Source organism: Peromyscus californicus, unplaced genomic scaffold (genome assembly GCF_007827085.1).
Source record: "Peromyscus californicus insignis strain IS unplaced genomic scaffold, ASM782708v3 Scaffold_6__1_contigs__length_162567912, whole genome shotgun sequence".
NCBI lineage: Eukaryota > Metazoa > Chordata > Mammalia > Rodentia > Cricetidae > Peromyscus > Peromyscus californicus.
The window spans coordinates 63,318,290-63,339,426 of NW_026294584.1; the positions used below are offsets into that span (position 1 = coordinate 63,318,290).

The 21,137-nt window shown below is 45.8% G+C and overlaps 1 protein-coding gene and 1 long non-coding RNA gene across 9 annotated transcripts in view; one reads left to right on the forward strand and one right to left on the reverse strand.

Moving 5' to 3' along the window:
* Nucleotides 1-21,137, forward strand: part of Dpp6 (dipeptidyl peptidase like 6) — an 883,656-nt gene that overhangs the window by 305,378 nt on the left and 557,141 nt on the right. The gene's annotated exons all lie outside the window — the stretch shown is intronic.
* The window catches only part of LOC128099962 (uncharacterized), a 99,172-nt gene that overhangs the window by 39,825 nt on the left and 38,210 nt on the right, over nt 1-21,137 (reverse strand). For 5 of the 6 annotated variants that reach the window (XR_008214619.1, XR_008214622.1, XR_008214623.1 and 2 more), the window contains exon 4: nt 6,637-6,671. The exons of the other annotated variant lie outside the window; for it this stretch is intronic. This is a non-coding gene — a long non-coding RNA (uncharacterized LOC128099962). The remainder of the gene's footprint in view (nt 1-6,636; nt 6,672-21,137) is intronic. 6 annotated transcript variants of the gene reach the window in all.

Consider the following 21,137-nt stretch of genomic DNA (forward strand, 5'->3'; position numbering starts at 1 on the left):
CAGACTATCCATGTCCACAGCTGCAGAGTTATAGTACATACAGGATCAGAGAAGCAGAAATGCTTGGGTGCAAGGAATCTGGTCCCTGCTTATTACTGATGCTATACAAGTCTGGTTACTGCTTTCCACACACATCCCTACCCCGGTTTAAAAACAAAACAAAACAAAAAACTTCCTATCTGTGAAAGACTGAAATCGGCAAAGAATGAGGTTACATGGAAAAAAGCACGTATTACCTTTTAGTACGAGCAGGCTGGTGTGAGGTTCTTTGCCAAGGGTCTGTGGTGTGTCTGACACAGGAGAACAATGCTCAGGGAGGAGAGGCAGCCAGAGACACAAGTGAGTGGAATGTAATTACCCAAGTTGGAACAGATCCAGGCTCCTTGGATTAACACACACCTTTATTGCGTGAGGGGAGTGATCACAACCACCAGCTGCCAGGACCAGACCTCTTCTCTCATGCATTCACAGGTACCAAAACAGATATATCACATGTAGCATCATGATTAACTTAAATTAAAAATTACTGGAGGACTATGGGGAGATGGGTCAACAGACAAAGTTCTCATCTCCCAATCATGAAGACTAGAATTCAGAATCCCAGAATCCATGTAGAAGCCCAGATGGGCATGATGGCCTGCCTGTAATTCTGATACTCTAATACTAGAATCAAGTGATCCCTGGTGTAAGCTGGCTAGTCAGACTAGCAAAAATGACCACTCTGAGCTCAGTGAGAGACACCATCTCAATATATGAGACACTATCTCAATATATAAGGTGAAAAGATCAAGGAAGACATTTTAAATAAACCTCTGGCCTCAACACATGTAGACATACATGTATACCTACCTGCACATGAGCCTGTATATACACACACACACACACACACACACACACACACACACACACACACACACACAAAGGGAGGAAGACTGTTGTCTGCAGGACATAAAATTAGAGTGGCTTCTTCCTCCAAAGCATTGGCCACAATTGCCTCTTCTTATAAGAATACTATAAGAACACACTGAGACTCTTGTGTTGTCCCAGTAGTCATAACAGGCTCATTCCCTGGGCACAGGGTTCAGTATATCTGAGCCCAGAGTCTCTCTCAAGCAGAAAGATCAGTATGCCATGTTGGCAATCTGTTTTCTGCTTGCAATAGACTCCTTTTTCAAAAAGATGTTAATTGTTGTTGTTGTTGTTTTAAGTGTTTGTGGGGGGTTGTTTGTATGTTAGTGCAGTGTTCACAGAGATCAGGCAAGGGCATCAGATCAACCATGGAGTTAGTTACAGGTGATTGTAAGCTGCCCAATGTAGGCATTGAGAACTGAATCAGTTCTTTTGCAAGAGCAGTACTTGGTCTCATCTCTCCAGCCACAGCTTTAATTCATGCCTCTTTGCAAGCAAGGTTTGTTTTTTCTTTTCTTTTTTTATGAACAGGAATGATGTGGACTTCATTGCTTTGCTTACTTTCTCGGAAGTTCATTAAAAACTTCTACACACCAATCAAGGCTTTTGTTTGTTTGTTTGTTTGTTTTAATGGGATCCATCCAAGATGTTTCATATGTGTGGTGCCAATAAACACACTTCTCCAGGAGAACTAGTCCTATTTATGTAAAGCAGACACTTAATTTAACTGAATGGAAATAGGAAATGAGAGGAAGGCTGAGTAAGGCCCTGATGATGCTTTCCAGGGTGAAGGTAGCCTTTGGAAAAGCTCCAGATGCTGAAAACTGAGGAACATCAGGATTAGGGAGGTCAATCAAAAATTTGGCTAGTAACAAATTCTACCAAGGACAGCTCACCCAGAAAGCTTTCTGAATCATTTTCATATAAACTAGACAAGAAAACCATCCATGTGAATATAGTTGCACACAAAGAAGCTGAATCAACAGAAGTCTCCAGAACAACAGGGACCGCAGGGATGGAGATGGAGGCATAGATGGAGACTGACAGGGATGGAGATGTAGACATAGATGGAGACTGACAGGGATGGAGATGTAGACATAGATGGAGACTGACAGGGATTGAGATGGAGGCATAGATGACAGGGATGGAGATGTAGACATAGATGGAGATTGACAGGGATGGAGATGCAGACATAGATGGAGATTGACAGGGATGGAGATGTAGGCATAGATGGAGATTGACAGAGATGGAGATGTAGACATAGATGGAGAGTGACAGGGATGGAGATGCAGACATAGATGGAGAGTGACAGGGATGGAGATGTAGGCATAGATGGAGAGTGACAGGGATGGAGATGTAGACATAGATGGAGAGTGACAGGGATGGAGATGTAGGCATAGATGAAGATTGACAGGGATGGAGATGTAGACATAGATGGCAGAGATGGAGATAGAGGCATAGATGGAGAGTGACAGGGATGGAGATGTAGACATAGATGGAGAGTGACAGGGATGGAGATGTAGGCATAGATGGAGGTTGACAAGGATGGAGATGCAGACATAGATGGAGATTGACAGGGATGGAGATGTAGGCCTAGATGGAGATTGACAGGAAGGACTGCATTGGGACAGCTGCTTTCTGTGGTGACAGGGTCTGGGAAGCCCATGTTAGGCCATCTGCAAACTGGGGAACCATGGAAGGTGACTGTGTGGCTCAGTTCAAGTCCAAAGGCTTGAGAACCAAAGAAACTCTCTATGTGACTGTCAGTCAAACCTGGAGACCTGTAAACCAGAACGCAGTGGTGAAAATTCTGGTGACTGTAGACTGGGATTGTGATGTCTAAGGGCACAAGAGGAAAGGTATCCCAGAAGGAGGTGGGAGACCCCCTTTTAGTGGCATTGTCATTCTATCCAGACTTTAGCTGACTGGATGGCATGTTCCCATGCTGAGTGAGGGCAGAGCTTCTGCACTTGATCTGTTGATTCAAATGTCCATCTTTGTCTCATCCAGAGCTCTTCAGACACACCCAGGAATCTCAGCTCACCAGGCATCTGGGCAGCCCTTGATCAAACTGATGAGATGAATTGCCTTCCCTGTAGAGCAGGGAGGAGGCTGAGTACCTGCTTCCTGTTAGGAATGACACTAGCCTATCAGCAACCCTTGGGGCTCCTCACAGCTTGGAGAGTGCACTGATTTTCCCCTGTGCTGGTTCCTTCTCTTCCCCACAGCGTTCTCTCTATGAGTTGCTCATGGAGCAAAAGAACTAAGAATTAGTCTCTTTCACACCCCCAACTCACCCTCCACAAACAGGGCAGAATACTCTGTGAAGCTGCCATAGCCACTGTGCCTGGGAGGAGAAGCCGTCCCTGTTCCTTGCAGCAGAGAAGCAGCCACCCCCCTGTTCTCTAAGCTATTCAACCCTGGCCCAGTGTCCTGGCCCAGTGCACCAGCAACACTCACACTGCGTTCCAGTTCCTGCTTCTGGATCCAGTTATTTCCCACCTCACAGGAGGCTTCATGGACCTCTGTGGCCTAGCAATGACAAAGGGCCCCATGAATGCTGGAGGAGCCTTGGGATACACCCATCAGCCTCCGGTGTGTGTGGACTAGATCCAGTAGCAGGGGCCCAATGACTGGCTACCATATTTTGCAACTTATACTTCTAACTCAACCTCTACACAGCCTATCTGTGACCTTAAATGTGAACCCATTACAAATCCAAAGCCCACATCTATACTTAACTTACCCCAATCCCATAATTTCTTAATTTGTGTGTACTTTGAAGAAAACCACCACATTTGATTAAATTAACCATGATTCTGCTTGCCAACAGCAATTCACACATTTAAAAAAAAAGGCACTCAATGTTCCACAGTCAACTAATTTTATTCTCACCAAGTTTTCTCTAAAAGGTTACAGCCCATGGACGAGTAGCCCTTTACTCTAACATACTTCATGCTTCATGCCCTATCCAAACCTAGGAGTCCTTGGAAATACCTGGAGAATTCACACATTAGCACAATGTGATGTAATGAATTGTTCATCTAGCACAAAATAAACCCACTGAGTTTTAGAACCACTAAGGTTCTTTTACTTCCTCCTCTTTCTCCTCTTTATGATGCCAGGAATAAACCCAGAGTCCTATAGATGCTAGACAAATGCTCCCCTACTGAGGTAAATCAAACTCACTTCTGACTGGGACACCGGTGAGCCACAAAAGTGACTGGAGAATTGCCTCAAAGCCTTCCTGGAAGTAGGCAGATTATCATCAGTTAACACCTAGCTAAAATGCTTTAAGCTTCAAGACCTTCTGGCTCTCAGCTTCCTCTGCATCAATTTCGGCCTGACCCCATTAGATAGTGTCTGAAAGGCTCTTTGGTGAGGAGGTCTGTAAATGTTCAGTTAGTCCCAGGGCTGGTTGGAGGCCACTTTTGTCTTTGGTCTTTGTTGACAGTCTCTGGGAGCAGTTGAATCCACACCTGCTGAGCTCGGTGATTGGGGTGAGTGTGTCACATCTGAGCATTGAAAGGTTCAGGGTTATTCTCAGACAGACCTGGCTTTCTGGAGTGCATGGTTGAGGGGGCTATGACGGGCTGAAGCCCCTGGGTGGGAAGGTACTCATTTCAGATGGACATAATAGAAAACAGAATAGAGTATGTTTTCTTGCCCTATTGAAGAAGTCAGCTTGCGTCCTTTCGGCGAATTAGAGTTTCACTGGCCCTCGCTGTGGAGAAAGAGCAGCCTGGTACAAAAGCACCACATGTGCTTTGTGACTCTCTCCGCCCCTCCTCAGTATGGGTTGCCATTTCACAGGTGGAGACAGTGAGGGCTGTGTCTGCTTACTCTGAGTATCTGAAAACACCGGGCTCAAGTGTTCTGTTTATTACTGCGTCCCCGTCTCTCACTGTCTATGTCCCCAGAGCCCGGTCTCTCAGTGTTGACTTGCCATCATGCAGCTGCTCTTCAGGTACTGTTTGAAGGAACACATGTGAATCTGAGGAAGGGTCACTAGGTTATGCCTTGGTGCTAGTTCCCAAATTCCTCAGAGCCCTGGGTGTGCTTCACGCCCCTTCCTTTTCTATCTTACACCCACACAGATCTGCAGACCCTCTGTCTCTCATCTGCACCTGATTTTCTGTCAGATTTTAATTGAAAGGACATAGCTTATGCCCTTGTCATGCGTGACTAAACTTTGGGTAGCTCATTTCTTGATGTCCCCAGCAAAGACACCCCCAGCCATGACAGTTCTGAAGTCAGCACAGTCAGGAATCAGAAATCTTAGCCAGGGATCACCAAAGACAAGAGGAATTAGCAAACATCATTTATATCAGATGCATCAATGGGCCCTCACAGAAGACAGATTTGCCCTGGAGCAAAATTCACCTTTTTGGCTGCATTAGGACCCACCAAGAGGGGCTAAGCCTAAAGTTACAGCAAAAGATGGATATGGAGTCTAGTTCTCATTTACGAAATTAATGAGATATTGCCTATTCAAAAAACTCTTCTTGTTTGTGGCTTCAAATTGAAAGACCCCTTATTCCCAGGACAGCGGCTAAGATCACCACACCATAAATGGATAATGACCTCATGCTTAATTCATTACACATGCACTTTGTTAAGTGGCTTAAATAAGTGATAGAGGTGGAAATTTAAATACAGTATACAAGTGGAAAATATTTGAATTTAACTGAGATCAACACGAGGTACTAAATATTGGATAAGAAACTGAAACTTGGCTGGCACTGGATAATTTATTTGGTTTGAGATTTGGGTTTGCAAACTGAATATATAATTCAGCATGCAGTGAACATAAAAATAAATAAACAATCCGATTCTCCAAATGTATGCAGAAGTGGGCCAGGAAGGCCACAGAAGCAACTGCCTATGAGGCAGAATGGGGTGGGCTTCTCCTACATCCCATCTTTATGGAACGATGTTTGCACATTTATTTACTTCTGTTCTTTACTGACTCACTCCAGGATGCTCACTTCCACTAAGTCTTCAGCTCTGCCTATTTACACAGTTGACAAAACTGTGGAGACTCGGTCAGTATGATGCCGGCTCTCTTTCTTTACCATCACTTTTATTTTTGTTACCGTCTTCTCAAAATGTGCAAAATGCAAACACCAAACAAGACCGCACCAACACTTGAGACGAGTGACATTCACAACGATCTTGGTCAGCATCTCACCAGCACAGCATCCATTTGATTGTCCACTGTCAACCAATGAAATGTGGGGGTCTCAGTAACCTCGATAGCCCTCCATATGCCAGCACAGCCTCAGAGCAGGGTGTTCCCAAGTCAGCTGACCCTCCTCAAATGGATGCCCTCCCCCTCTTTAAGACACCTTATCCTAAGTAGCAACGAGACGTCAGAGGAACAAGAACAGTGTTCTCTGGAAATGTTGCCCGAGATTTAGGATCAGCCCTGTCGGGCGTTAGTTGAATGACTGCGAGGTAGTACCTCCAGAGGAGGGAGGAGCAGAGCCTGCTGTGCTCCAAAGCACAAAGGCAGCCATGGCCGGGTGCTTTGTGGGCTGACAGGCTTGGCTTCCCTGACCGACTGCTGGAAAGTCTGAGCATCCTTACACAGAGTGTGATGGTGAATCTGGAGCATCAACTGGATTGAGGAGGGCCAGGGAAAGTAGAGAACCACACCTGGGACGGGGAGGGTGTCGTCCCTGGGAGAGCATCTCCAGACAGGATTGACTAAGCAGTGAGATTTACCTGACTCTGTGAGGCTCCATCCCATAGTCTGGAACCTAGCCGGAAGAAAAAAAAAAAAATAGAATTGTGGTAGTTTGAATGAGAAGATGAGAAGTGCCCTCCACAGTCTCGGTCATTTGTACAGTTGGTCCCCAAATGATAACACTGTGTGGGAGTCTTAGGAGGTGTTTCTCCTAAGTAACGAACCGGTAACTAACAGGAAGATACAGCCCCGGTGTTCTCTTGGTCTGCCCCCTGGCCATGACGTGAGCAGCTTGCCCCACACTCTAGCCACTGGGATGTACTGAACTCTGTGCTAAAAAAGAAGTTCCTTTTCCTTTAAGTTGTTCATGTCAAGTTTTTTGCCACAACAATGCAAAAGTACATAAAACAGGAACCATGGAACTGTCTTCCAGAGAGATGCTCTTTGGAGCTCATGTGTCCAGTGATCAGCTGTTGGTGGACCTGAAAGTATTCCAGTGGGGGTAATGGAGGATGTAGGTTTACCTCTCAGACGAGCTATGAAACTACTTAACATTCTAGTTTTGAATAGGCGGTATATGTTTAATATAGAAAATTCGGCGTGCCAAGTAAATTAATAGCAACCTAACAAAAGAAGAAAAGAAAATCAAAGGTGATCCATAATATAAATGGCTGACAGTCTGGCAAATCTTCTTCCTCAAATTTTCCAGACCTGTGCAGTTTTATTTCCATCTAGATTCATGTAAATTGTACTTGTTTATTCAAAGAGGGACTCTTATTTACACACAGAAAATGACAGTACCGTATGTTTTGCCTTGCTATCTTGTACAGAAATAAATTCCAAGCATCTTTGTGCATCACAAACTCTATCTGTCATCTTAACACCTTCCTGTCCTTCCAGGGCCAGCCACACCCTGATACACTCTACACCTAGCTATTAGTCTAGAGTTACATGGTTTTTTTTTTTTTTTTTTTTTTTTTTTTTTTTTTTTTTTTTTGGTTTTTTGAGACAGGGTTTCTCTGTGTAGCTTTGCGCCTTTCCTGGAACTCACTTGGTAGCCCAGGCTGGCCTCGAACTCACAGAGATCCGCCTGCCTCTGCCTCCCGAGTGCTGGGATTAAAGGCGTGCGCCACCACCGCCCGGCTGAGTTACATGGTTTTTAAAACATATTGCTGCCATGTATTGGAAAGTTGTCCCTTAGAAAAGCCACATGAGTCTGTGTTCTCATCAGCAGTATACAAAGGGGAATCCCTCGGGGCATTGTCATTGTTTCAATTGTCGCCAACCTAATAGTTGGTAGGCTCCACAAATTTGCATTTTGTTTATTAGAAGAGGTTGTACTTCCATGTTTGTTGACCTTTCCACTTCTTAGCTCTTTGTGTTCATGCAGCTCAGGAGTCACATTATTTATCCAGCCACTCCTTCAATTTATTTCATCTACACCTGAGATGGTGGGATCTTCTCTATGTCATCCTTCAAGTCCCTGGCAGCCCCTGGCTGGTGCCATCCCAGCAGATGTTCAATGTGGGTTTGAGAAGACAGGTTGCAGTTATTGCCAGTCTCAGATTGGGTAACTGTAGCTGAACGACCTCATTGAAGAATGTCCCATCACCTCTCTACCTGGCCTGTATGCACCATGTAACTGTGAGGAGACCTAGCAGTGTGGTTAGAAGAAGTCTGTCCTCTGTGTGTCTGTACCTCTCCATGTCCACATGTCCGGCCCTCCAGCACCAGGGGAGGCAGTGTTCTGTCCCATGCTGCATGCTTTCCATGTCTGCAGAATAAACCCCTCTTGGAGGAGCTCACAGGGATCTACAGTGTGCTCTCTGCCCCATGTTGCTCCAGGCAGCCTCTCTCAGATCTGCACATCTAGGTACCTGATGTCAGAAAGCAGGACGGTCCAGCAGAGTTAGTTGTGAGCAGTCCCTCACTCCATTTGCATAGCTAGGAAACCAGGGACATACTAAGGGTCCAAAACATGCCCTTCCCCTCTCCACCCCACATACTTGAACTTTCTTTGTAGCCTCCTTCCAACAAAACTGGTCACCAGGTCTCAGGTCTCCACATCCTCACTTCTTTCTCAATCTTACAATGTCCTCTCCATTCTCCACCCCCCTCATGCTGCCTCACTCTTTCTTTCCTTCCATTCTTTCCTTCTTCCTTCTGTCCCTTTGTTATTGTGAATGATACAGGCATAAGTGTAAGAATGGAGGGAAAACAGAAACATTTTCCTTTACTTTTCAAAATCCCTTTTAGATTACATGAAACACATTTACACTTTCAAAAGACACAGAAACCATGATCTATGTTTCCTCAATGAGCCAAGTCTCACAGATATCCCAAACTCTGCCTCTCCAACACACATCAGATCATACCTGACCCAAATGGGTCCCATTTAAGGCCATCCCATTTCGCAGGAGCTAATGAGAATGGCGTTCTGACAATGGTATCCCACCAGCCTTCCCTTCATGATGGCTATCTGGGCTCTGACCCAAAGAGCTTGGCAAGAGGCCTCTCTTTCAGATGAGTATTGGGCAAGCTGGTAACTGGTGAGGTCCACTGCCTGGCTTTCCCTGCCATCTGGGTCTGTCCACATCTGGTGCCCACAATAGCCTGGAAACAGGTGGACAGAAAGACCCATTTCCAGTGCTTTTGTGTACATGGATGACCCATGTTTCAGTCACATGGCAGAATTGGAAGTATATAGCAATATTCTCAGAGGGATATCTCAGTGAGATATCCAGGGCCAGGAGCTGCCCATTTAGACATGGGCCTTCCCATGTCACACTTCTTCCCCTCAGCTAGGATGATAATGCCAGGCACCCCAGAGGTTTCTGGGAGCCGGCAGCCAGTGATGAGCAGCACCACCCTGTGTTGTGCTGCTCTGTGTCATGGTCAGAACTCCCTGGCTTCACTTCATCCATCTCTGGTGATTCTGAAGGATTTTCTTTCCCACTGATATTTAACTTATTCTGAAATTTCAAATGTCATTAAAGGGCATGTGCTGTTTTAGGGCATGAGTTTAAATTCTTTCCTATGCACCTCCATCTCCATCCTTATTACACACCAACACTGGTCCCCATGGCTTTTATAAGGTCTACAGAGGGTCACTGCTCCAGGATGTGAACAACAGTGTTGTGTGGCACACTGAGGACATCATTTCTGTCCACAGGGATGACTTGCCCCATCCCAGGACCATACCCTGTAGCCTGTGACCCCCCAGAAGCACTGTGTCAATGAAATATTCTCAACACCAGTATCATCAGACCGCTTGACCTCCAGCTGGCCATTCTTTCTGGAAGCCTTATGTCCCGAGGTCTTCTTTTGCCTTCTGCTTGGCTCAGTGCATGCTCAGTGGGGCTTTCTAAAGACCCCCACATCCTGGCAGAAGCCAGCCAGGAGGGTTGGTGCTGAGCCAGCTGACCCAGCCCCTCCTCTTCCTTCTGTATGCTGGATGGGGGTTACAGTGAGAGTCCCTCCCTCCTCAGCTCCATTTGGGGAAGCAGCTGCAGTTGGCCTCAGCGTGAGTGTGGACTGAGAACTGTGAGATGGGGAGAGCCAACTTATGTGCAAACAAGATTGCAGATCTTAAATCACTCTAGGGGGTCTCAGCTGCTCCTCTTTGAGGACTCCCCACTGAGAGCATTTCAGGCTTATACATAGTAGAGTTTTATCCACAATGCTTATTCAAGTTCTAACCATACTTCAGGCATTGGAAGACAATGAATGAAGAAAAACTAGGGGCTGAAGGAGATGGTTCAGGGGATAAAGCATTCACCGTGCAAGCATGAAAATCCAAGTTTGGATCCCCGGAATCCACATAAATGCCAGACAAGTGTGGCTGTCACTTGTAACCTTAGCACTGGGGAAGCAGAGACAGGGGACTCCCTAGGACAAGCTGACTAGCTAGACTATCAGAATTAGGAAACTCAGGTTTGTGTGAGACCCTGCCTCAGTCAGTCAAGATACCTGACATCAGCTTCCAGCTTTCCAATGAACACACACATGCACGTGCACCTGCACTCATATGCCCACACACATGCAAGCATGCATAGATATGTAACATAGAGAGAGAGAGAGACAAACATGCACACACATGCACAGACAGACAGATACACAGAAACACACACACACATACACACACACACACACACACACACACACACACAGTCAGACAGACAGGCAGGCAGACAGACACACATGCACACACATGGACAGACAGGCAGACACACAGACACACACACAGACACACACACACACGCACGCGCACACACACGCACACACGCATGCATGCACACAGAGAGAAATGGTTTACAGAGAACAGGTAAACACTTTTTAAGCTGCAGGGATTAAATTCTAAGTATTACAGGGGAAATTCTGTGAAGAGGTTAAGACAGGGTGAGGGCTGCAGGGTGAGGAGAGCTGCAGCATGAGGGCTGGGGGGAGGAGAGCTGTGTGGTGAGGAGGGCTGTGGTGGGAGGGCTGCCTCTACAGCAGCAACCAGCAACGAAATAGGACTAAGAGGCCCTCTCACACCTGGGCTAATTACACTTGCTTCCCAGGCTAGAACAAGTTGGGGAAAGATCTTTTTGATGAACACTTTATTATATTATTGATGTGATTTGTATTATAATTGTTAGCAAAAGGAGACTGTAAACTTTGAGAGAAAACAGGAGCTTTTCCACTTACAGCTCTTGAATCTACATCATCACAGACAGAAACTGACTCCATGGAACATTGGTAGCTTGGGGGCTGTGATTGTGGCAGTCTGATTTTGCTGTTTTAGCTCATCCAAGAAATATGCTGAGTGGACCTTTGAACACATTATCAATCTCTTGGAACTTATTTGTTGAAAATACTTTTGCCCATAAGCGGAGAATAAGTAGAATTTTTATGATGCTATGTTAACTGTTGGCACCGTGGACCTTAGCATGCAAAGGACAACATGAATGAGCAGGGTATGAGAAACCTATCCTGGAACTACTTAGACGCCCACAATCCTACCCATCTGGAATCTAGTACCAAGGAATTGCCAAGATACAGATTTCTTTTTTTTCTGGGAGACTATATTGAAAAAGAAAGCAAACAGAAAATGTTTGCCATGTGAGCTGGCTGGACCTGATCCTAAGGGAAGGTGATATGGTGCTCATTTGCAGGACCCTTATTGGGTTAGTCCATGTTGACAATCACAAAATCTCAAAGGAATGGCAATACTCCTGAGTTGTGGAATCCTGTCGTCCCCCTCACCCCCCGGAGGATGCAGTGTGTCAAGTCTGAATCCTCAGTGATAGTTCACAACACTCTACTCATGGCTCATGCAGCAGGCAGGGGCTTTGTATAGGTAGCAAACCCTCTCCAGCCTTGTGGTACCTGCTACTCTCTGTGCTGTTTAGTTTCACCTATAACTCAGCATCTAGCTTTTGGTGACAAGTCCAAGGACATGATGGAGCAAGCAGGTGCTAGGGAGGTGGCTGCCAGTGTGTATAAGGGAGCAGGGTGGGTATAAACTCCTCCGTGCGGTGGCCTGTGAGTTGACATGATCCATGTAGCAGGTTACTATGGCCAAAGAGAAGAGGGTCTTAGAGCTCCACCTGTGCTGTTCTTTCATTGCTGGGCTACTTCACAGTAATCAAAAGTGAGAGGCAGCCCCATTTCTTTGACCTCTTTTTGTAGGTTATAGAAATTCAGGCTTTTATCATTGAATGATAGAGATGGTGGATGTTTGTATAATGTCAGGCCAAAGAGATCTACAGACAGGAATAATGGTAACTAAGTGCTTTGAGGTCTGATCAACCCTATCCACTCTTTCTCTGCCTTTCCATGCCAGATCCATACAAAGCAAATGGATGCTTCCAGTAAAATACTGACACCATCCAGGAAGCAGATAACACAGCCTCCGACCTTTACTCTCGCTGACCGCAGAAGCCTGTCAGTATAATCAAACCAGATGTTATTTATATGTGGTGAACAACGTTATACACAGACCCATGTACACAGTTAGTCATAGGTGGCAGGGTGAGTGAGACCCCTGGAGATGGGATTTGTTTATTTCAAGTATTTCCAAAGGTACTGCAGTAGAATATAGAAGATTTCTTTGGAAAAGAAACTGATCACATATTCAGGTGCACACACACATGTCCAAACACCCCGAGCTGGGAGTCCAGTTCCAATCACAAGCTTGGGATCTCCTATGAAGGATGTGGAGCTGACAGACTGCTCACAGCTCAGGCTCTACTTAGAGCTAGGCAGAAGTGTAGACAGAGCTGTTGGACAATACAGGCTCTTCATCTGCTCCACAGAACTGCTACCAGCAGTGCCCAGACTGAAAGGCAGGGCTGGCGAGTGCAGGCTGCTGCAGGTGTTTGGTGGATGGGTGATGGCGTCACCTTAGGTGTCTAGGTCATCTTTCCATACACCATCCTACTTAGAAGAGTTCTGAAGAGAAGCCCCGCAGCTGGTTGTCTCTGTGCTCTTTCCTCTGTAGCCTCCCCACTTAGGCCCCTGGTGTCTCACACCTAGCAGAGGAGCACGGTTCAGAGCCCTGTCACAGCCTGGATGTGACACTCATAAGAAGGGATGGGACTATGGGGTGGCTGGATGGGGCCTGCTGGTCTGTCCTTCAGAACTGTTTGGGGGTCAGCCTCTTTAGGAGTTTATTAAGAATGAAGGGTTGAACGGCCCGCCCAGCAGAGCCTGGCAGGGCAGTCTCTTACGGACAGGTCCAGGCCACAGAGACGATGCCTGTGGCTCTCAGCCTGCCCTTCAGTTCTGGGATGGCCAGATGTGTTTCCAGAGCTCTGAGGGGAACAAGTCCACTGTTCTAGAAGTTTGGCTCAGGGGAACCCATATAGACATGAGTCAGCATAGCTTCTGGAAAATAGCGACCATTGCAGCAACTAGGGCTTCCTTTTGTGTGGGCGGGAGCCCCTCCTAGGGCACCACAGAACACCGATCCCCTCTTGTGCCTCTCTAGACGGCATGGAGGTTTGCATGGTGCTTTTATTTTCACTGAAAACCATTTTTATTTTTGGTTTCTTGAAAGTGATGTATGTTCAAAATTTGTAAAACAAAACAAAATAACTTTAAGTTATTAAAGTTAAATAAATAACTTTAAATTGTTTATTTTTATATTTATTTATTTAGTGGCAGGGAGGTCACACATGCCTTGGTGTATGTGTAGAGGTCAGAGGTAAACTTGCTGGAAGTGGTTCTTTCCTATCATGTAGCTTCCATGCATCAAACTCAGGTTGTCGGACTTGGCAGTAAGCACACTTACCTGTACAGCCACCTTGCCAACCCTAAAGTTAAGTTTGGTCAATTAAAAAAAAATAACAATCTCCCATTTCTCGTCTCCTTAATCCTAACCTTGTTATCAAGTGGCTAAACTCTTTCATGTTTTTGGTTTTCATAGCATTTTCTTTTTAAATTATTGGTGTGTGTGTGTGTGTGTGTGTGTGTGTGTGTGTGTGTGTGTGTGTGTGTGTGTGTGTGTGTGTAGTGTGTAGTGTGGTATTCAGATGACAGCCTATGGGACTTGGTTCTCTCCTGCTCCATCCAGAGATTGAACTCAGGTCATGAGGCATCTGTAGGATCAAGTTTTCTGGGCTGTGGGGTTTCCTTTACCCACTGGTCTATCTGGCCAGCCCTCATGGCATTTCCTTTAGTGTGCCGCAGGGTCCATAACAAACGTCCGTGTTTTATATCTATTCAATAGACTGGACCTATGGCTATCCTGGCACACCAGCGGATGATGTGATATTCACCCTCTTTGACTTTCCCCATCCATACTCAGTGACAGTCAAGCCAATGGGAAATGATAGCACCACTGACCTTATGGACACACTCCTCTGCTAGTAAACATATGTGGGTGACAGTGTCCTTCTGAAGAAGTTGAACTGAAAGTTAAATGTATGAAAATACAAAGGTAGAAAAGGACAGGCACATAGGTTCAGATGTGCAGGATTTCTTCCATCTTGTCCAAGGCCCCTGCAGATATCGGATCCTGGGGTGTCCACATCCCTATGTAAGGCACTGTAGTATTTATATAACCCGCCCCACCCTCCAGGGCACCCTCAATCATTTCTGGAATGCTTAAGGACCCAAGACAAAAGAAGGGCTGTGTGAACGGTTGCCACGTGGAGGATCTAGGGAACAATGGAAGCAGAAGCACCTTGTGCCTGTGCAGGACAGAAGGAACTTTTGTTTTCCAAGTTTGTTCGACCCACAGTTGACTGGGCTGCAGAAGCCTCACCGTACTCTGCTGGCCGCTTTACAATACAAGGGTGAAATAGGGTAGAAGAGCGCACCAAGGTTAACCGTAGCACTGGCTAGGGTGCTGTTTGTCTGGTGGAAACAGACCTGGGCTTGGTCCAGAACGTACTTGGGCAGGCAGTGTGCTGGTTAATTTTCTGTCAACTTGACACAGTCTGGAGTCATCTGGGAATAGAAAGTCTCAGCTGAGGAGTCGGTATCATCAGATTGGCCTGTAGACATGTATGCGGTGCATTTTCTTGACTACAGACTTGTGTGGATGGCCCAGCCCACTGTGGGAGGTGCTACCCCTGTACTCATGGCCATGGGGTCTAGAAGAAAACGGGCTGAGCAAGCCAGTAAGCAGCGGCTGCACTCCTCCACGGCTCCCGCAGCTCCTGCCTCCAGGTTCCTGCCCTTCTTGAGTTCCTGCCTTGGCTTCTCTCAATGACATAAGACAGTGGTCAGGAAATGTAAACCAAATTCTACCCTTTCCTCTCTGCTTTTGATCAGACTAGAACAGGCAGAGGACAGCCTGGCTTGACCTGTGTGCAGTGAGGCTTGGATCTAGATCTGAGCCCCACCAGAAAGGGGCCTCAGCCTATGGCCCAGGAATGTTTCCAAATGGACAAGCATGCAAAGATGGAATCCTCTCCTTGGTCCTTATGAAGAAAGTGGCCTATGACCCTGTAGACACGTGTTTTACTAAGGGGTGACACAAAGTGGTAACAAATGGCTATTGAACTTGTGAACATGTGAATAGACACTAGCCTGTTGCCACTGTCATTCCAGGACCTGTGCGGCAATGCATCAGTCTGACCTCCAGCCACCCTGCATGTCACAGAGCCCCTGACTCACAGATCAGTGAGCAGAGCACAAAGGTGACCCCTGGGGCGGGACGCCCACCTGTGCTCCCAGCTGGGTCAGTAAGGTTTTGGATTTCACTTACACTCATTTTTTGTTTTAACTGTAATTTTTTTTATTTTCAATTTAAAAGGATCTATTAGTTACCGTTAGTGAGTTGAGTTTTATTCATAGAATATAATTATGGATCAGAGACATGTATATTTTTGTAAAGATAATTGATAAGATTTTTATGTATTGAGTTCAAGAGTAACTAACTCCTGAAGGCCTCAGAAGCTGAGGCGGAAGCATCTGAAGACCAAGTGTGCTAGGCCGGGATGCTTCCTTCATGGGATGGTGCATCCATCGGTGAACTGGGGCACCTTGCTGTTCCGTGTGAGCAGTATGGTTCATCAGCCTCTGGAGATTCTCCATAGTTCTTGTTTCCTGACAGTGATGTCTGGGTGAAGGAGGAAAGCTGCTACTATGGAGGCAGGAGCTGGTGAAGTGGGTAGGATCCCTCTATCCATCAGTGTATCCATCCACCTATTCCCGCTAGAGCCCTCTTTCATAAGGGCCACCTTCTTCCTGCCAGCTCCCTGTGGGACAGCTCAGATCTTGTCAAGGAGCCTGTATGACACAGCTGAGACTCTGCACTTGGGACTTCTAAAGGGAGTCTCACCAGGTTCCTAATGACAACCCAGCTGCCAGCACTGTGTGCTGCATGTGTCCCGGTACACGCGTCCCCCTACATATGTGTTTATATCCATGCGTTTACACAAAATGTTACAGGAGCCAGCAGGTGATGCTCAGTCCTTTCCCCACCTGCTCAGTGTGTCATAATTATGCCCAACTTAACATGAGACCCCATCTCAACCATCCCATTTATTTTAGAACTTCATTAACATAAAATTTACACACTATAAAACCCACCCCTTTAAAGCTTATAGTTCAGTGATTATTTTTTTAGTGTATTCAGAATTGTGCAAACATCAACGCAATGTGTTTTTTCATCTCTAAAGAGAAATCCTCTAGCCGGCCAGTCTTTCCTTGCCTCCGGCAGTCTTTCCTCTACTGCTGTCTCTGTGGAGTTACCTGTTCCTGCCATGTTATGTAAGGGGACTCACACTCTGTGTGATCTCTTTTTTTTAACTTTTTTATTGAAAAAAAAATTTATATAATATACTTTGATCATGTTTGTTTTTCTCTTCCTTCAATTCTTCCTGGATCCTCCTACCTACCCAACTCTCTCTCTCTCTCTGTCTCTCTCTCTCCCTCTCTCTCTCAGAAAAGACAAAAACAAAACAACAACATCACTAAAATAAAAAAGCACACAAACCAAAAATCAAAATAAATAAGCAAAAGACAATAAGACAAAAAAAAAGGGCCAGAACAAAGCAAAACAAGTGCACAAAAATGCCAATGAGTTCATTTTTGTGTTGTCCAACTGCTCCTGGACATGGAGCCTGCCCTGAGGTGTGGTTAATATACCTAGCGAGGAGCTATTGGAGGAAATGGATTTTTACTATGTCAGTGAGTTTTGGTTGCAGATAGCTTTTTGGTTAAGAGTGAGAGCTTGTATGTACTTCCACCTCTCAATGCTGGAACCTCATGTAGCTTGAACTTGGGAAGGCCCTGTGCGTGCAGCCATAATACCTCTGAGTTCAAATGTGGATCAGTCCTGATTTCCTTGGAGCCATCCATCAGCTGTTGCTCCTGCAGCCTTCCCTCCTCCTCCTCCACACAGATCTCTGAGCTTTACGGAGAGGGTTTGATAAAGACATTTAGGACTGAGTGCTACAAAGTCTCTCACCCTCTATACAATGCAAGAAGAAGCTTCTTCTCTGCTGAGGGCTAAGTAAAGCACTGAACTATAGACATGGCAGAATGTCATTAGGAGTCATTTTATTGCTCTGTTCCCTTAGCAGAATAATAGTGTTAAGTTTTTCCCTAGGCCCACGACTTGTCTAGTGTCAGATTCTTGTCTGCTTTAGCAGTGTTGGGTATGGGTTCCATCTCATAAAGTGGGCTTTAAATCCAAGCAGAAAATTGTTGGTTACTCCCATACCATCTGTGCCACTAATGCACAACTCTACCTTGCAGGCAAGTCACAGTTGTAGACTGCAGGGTTTGTGCCTGAGAGATATTGATGATTATCTTTCTCCTCCAATGCTGTGTAGAGTGTCTTCCAGTCCCATGAACATTACTCAGGAGGGGCGAAACTTCTAGTTAGGTACCTGCTCAAGTTCTCTGTGTTTGGTGACATGTATGTAAGTGTTATCTTCAGCAATAGGGCCTTACCACCAGGTTGTAGAGAGTAACCAGTAACTGTAACAGTAGCCTATGATGTTTGGGGGTTTCCATGGGACCCCTTTACTCAACAATATGTAAGCCATTCCTAGAAATAGAGGTCTTACTTGGTGGCATAAAATGTCTAGTTGGGGCTGTGTGGTTTTTATGATTAGCTTCTTTCCCTTATTAAGGATGTCCTGAGAGTCAAGCATGTTTTTGCATGTGCCTGGACATTATTTCTTGTTTGCTTGCTGTTTGAGACAGTGTCTTTCTGCCTAGCCTGGGCTGGCTTTGAATTTTCATTCCTATTTTCTCAGCTGCCTGAGGGCTAGACAGGTGTGTGCCACGACACTCATACCAATTTTACTTCTTTATACAGGTAGTGACAATCTGTTGCCTGGGCCAATCATGTTTTTTTATTCATCCCTTATTTGCTGGACATTTGGGTACTTCCTTCTTTGGGGACTCTTACATATTCATAACACATTGACTTCAGTGAACTGTTATGATAGCTCTATGTAGAAATGTCTGTTAAATTTGTAATGGATATAATTAGCTATTTTTATACTTTTTAAACAAAGCTGGGTTTCTTCTTCCACAGACAGGGAACATTTGGACTTCTAAACATAAATAGTATTTGAAAGTAGGAGTCTACTCACCCTGGCCTAAAGTTTAAATCAGCCAGTCAAAGATTTGGCTTGTCCTCACCTAACACTTCTTCAGTGGTTGATTGAGGTCAATGCTTCACTGCCATTCAGTACAGTCTCTTTCTAACCCTGGTGTCCACAGCACACTAGAAACTGTGATATTTGAAAGAGCTTCATTTCTTAACTGGGCTCTAGCTTCTTCCTGCTCTAATTACAGTTCAGATCAACAGTATCATGAAACTCCTCCACACCAAAGCTGCCTTTCATCCTGGGTTTTGGCTTGCCAACCAAAGAAGTTCCACAGAGCAGCAGCTGTGGCAAGCTGCCCTGGTTGCCAAGGGAGGTGCAGAGCTTCATTGCAGCGGGTATGCAGACTCCCACTTGCCACAGAGCACAGTGAGCTGCCAAGGGAGGGAAGGTGTGCGTTGCGTGACACTGTTCTTGGGAAGACACGAACAGATGCCACTGGTCCCAGGTAGAGAACCAGTGAGCATGATGATGCCACCAAGTCCACCGTGCTGAACCACTGGGTTTATTTGGGTGTTTACAGGACAGGGTCAAGGGGTCAGATGTTGGCCAGCCCCAGAGAGCAAACATTTCTCTGAGTTTCCTCTTTCTGCCTTTTCTATCCCCCAAATATCCTTCATCTTTTCTGTCTGCTCCACCAATCTGACTAGTTCTTCCTGTGTAACAACTCTGACTTATGTGACATGGGTCTCTTCATCTCTTCAATGTTTCTTCCTATAACTTGGAAGTATCGATAATGGGTGATTGCCACACACACATACAAAACTTTTTTAAAAACATAAACAAAATAATCTAATTCATATGCTATTATATGTGGTGAGAAAGGAAACTGGAAGATATTTCACTAGTGCCCACTTAACTCTGGTCCTCCTAAAATAGAGATGTGGTTTCTAGTCTGCTGGCAGGGGGTGTGGCCGGTCATGTTTCTCAGCATGGCTTGTTCTCTGCCACTATCCACAGAAGTCTTCAAATTTTCTCTCCTGTCTTCTGGGACAGCACCAGGCTGTCTGCTAGAGGTCTCCACTCACTGACATATTGGGGAAGAAGATGCCCTGATTCCAAGAAGCGTAGTACCCTTGTCCCTGTTAGCATTAATTGTTAACTTGACACAGCCTAAGATCACCTGAAGAGGCTCAATTGAGTAATTGTATCAAGTTGATCTGTGCACATGTCTGGGAAAGATTGTCTTGATTCTTGCTATAGGAATTGCTATAGGAAGGCCTAGCCCACTGTGGGTGCTACCCTTCCCTAGTACGTGGTCCTGGTTTGCAGAAGGAAGTTAGCTGAGCATGGGTCTGAGCAAGGCAGAGAATAAACCAGCTAGCAGCATTCCTTCATGGAGTTCCTGTTTGAGTTCCTTCAATGATGGGCTGTAATCTGGAAGTGTAACCCAAATAAGCCATTTCATCACCTAAGTGGCTTTTGGTCAGAATGTTTTTTTCACAGCAACAGAAAGAAAACTAGAACCTGTCTGGAGAGCTATGATGTTCCAGAGACTCTCTTGTGAAAAGGGCATGGGTGTAATTGTGTATTCCCCCTGCCTGGGGGTTCAACAGAACACTGGTAGCATGTAAGTCTTTGAGAAGAGGGAGACATTAAAAGAGACCCTTCTAGGCCTCCAAGGTGAGCTACAGAGTGAAACCAGCAAGGGGTACGTTGAGTGATAATTTCTAGAAGGCTGCTTGAAGTCATACCAAGCTTCTGCCTAAATTCAGGGATAAGGGTGCTGGTGAGCTCTGAGCAGAGTTCTGCTTGGAAGTGCTAAACTGGCATCTGCTTTTTTACCATGAACTTGCCTGCCGATCAGTGTGTGCTGGCCAAGGTGAGTGAGCAGTTGTCCACATCTGCTTCTGTCTTTTAAGCCAGACCTTGAGGTTTAAGGAGCTTGACTCTACATTAACATTTTGAGCCTTCAAATGTGACCTTCCCTTTAAGGGGTTCTCACCAACTCTCCTTGCATGGTGCTTCCCAGGTGGGGTCTGATGCAGCTGGCATAGTCACATACTCTTTCAGAGGTTGGGACCCGCAAGGGCTTGGAGGTGTCTCTAAGAGGCCCCTTGACATGAACTGCCTGTGGACTTGGTAGGAAGAATCTTGATTTCCAGTTCACATAGTGATTTTGTCACTTCATTAAATCCTGTAAACCACTTAGCATAAATCGTTTTCTTTGACCCCCTATAAAGTATTGCTAGACAGTTAGGACGCTCCTTGTTTTAGAACAATAAACTGAGGCTCAGGTGGGATTTAACGTGGAGTAGGGAGTGTGAGAGATTATAACCAGACTTGTAAGTGTACTGGCCACTTTGGAGATCTGTGAAACCCACTGGCTCCTAGGGCCATGCACACAGTGAGAGCACTGTGCACACAGTGAGAACACATGCGGCTTGTGTCTTGCTGGGGACAGAAGGCCTGTCTTATGCCTGTCAGGCAACATCAACCCCCACATGGCTGCAGGGTCCGCCCAGCCTCATCTGGAGCTC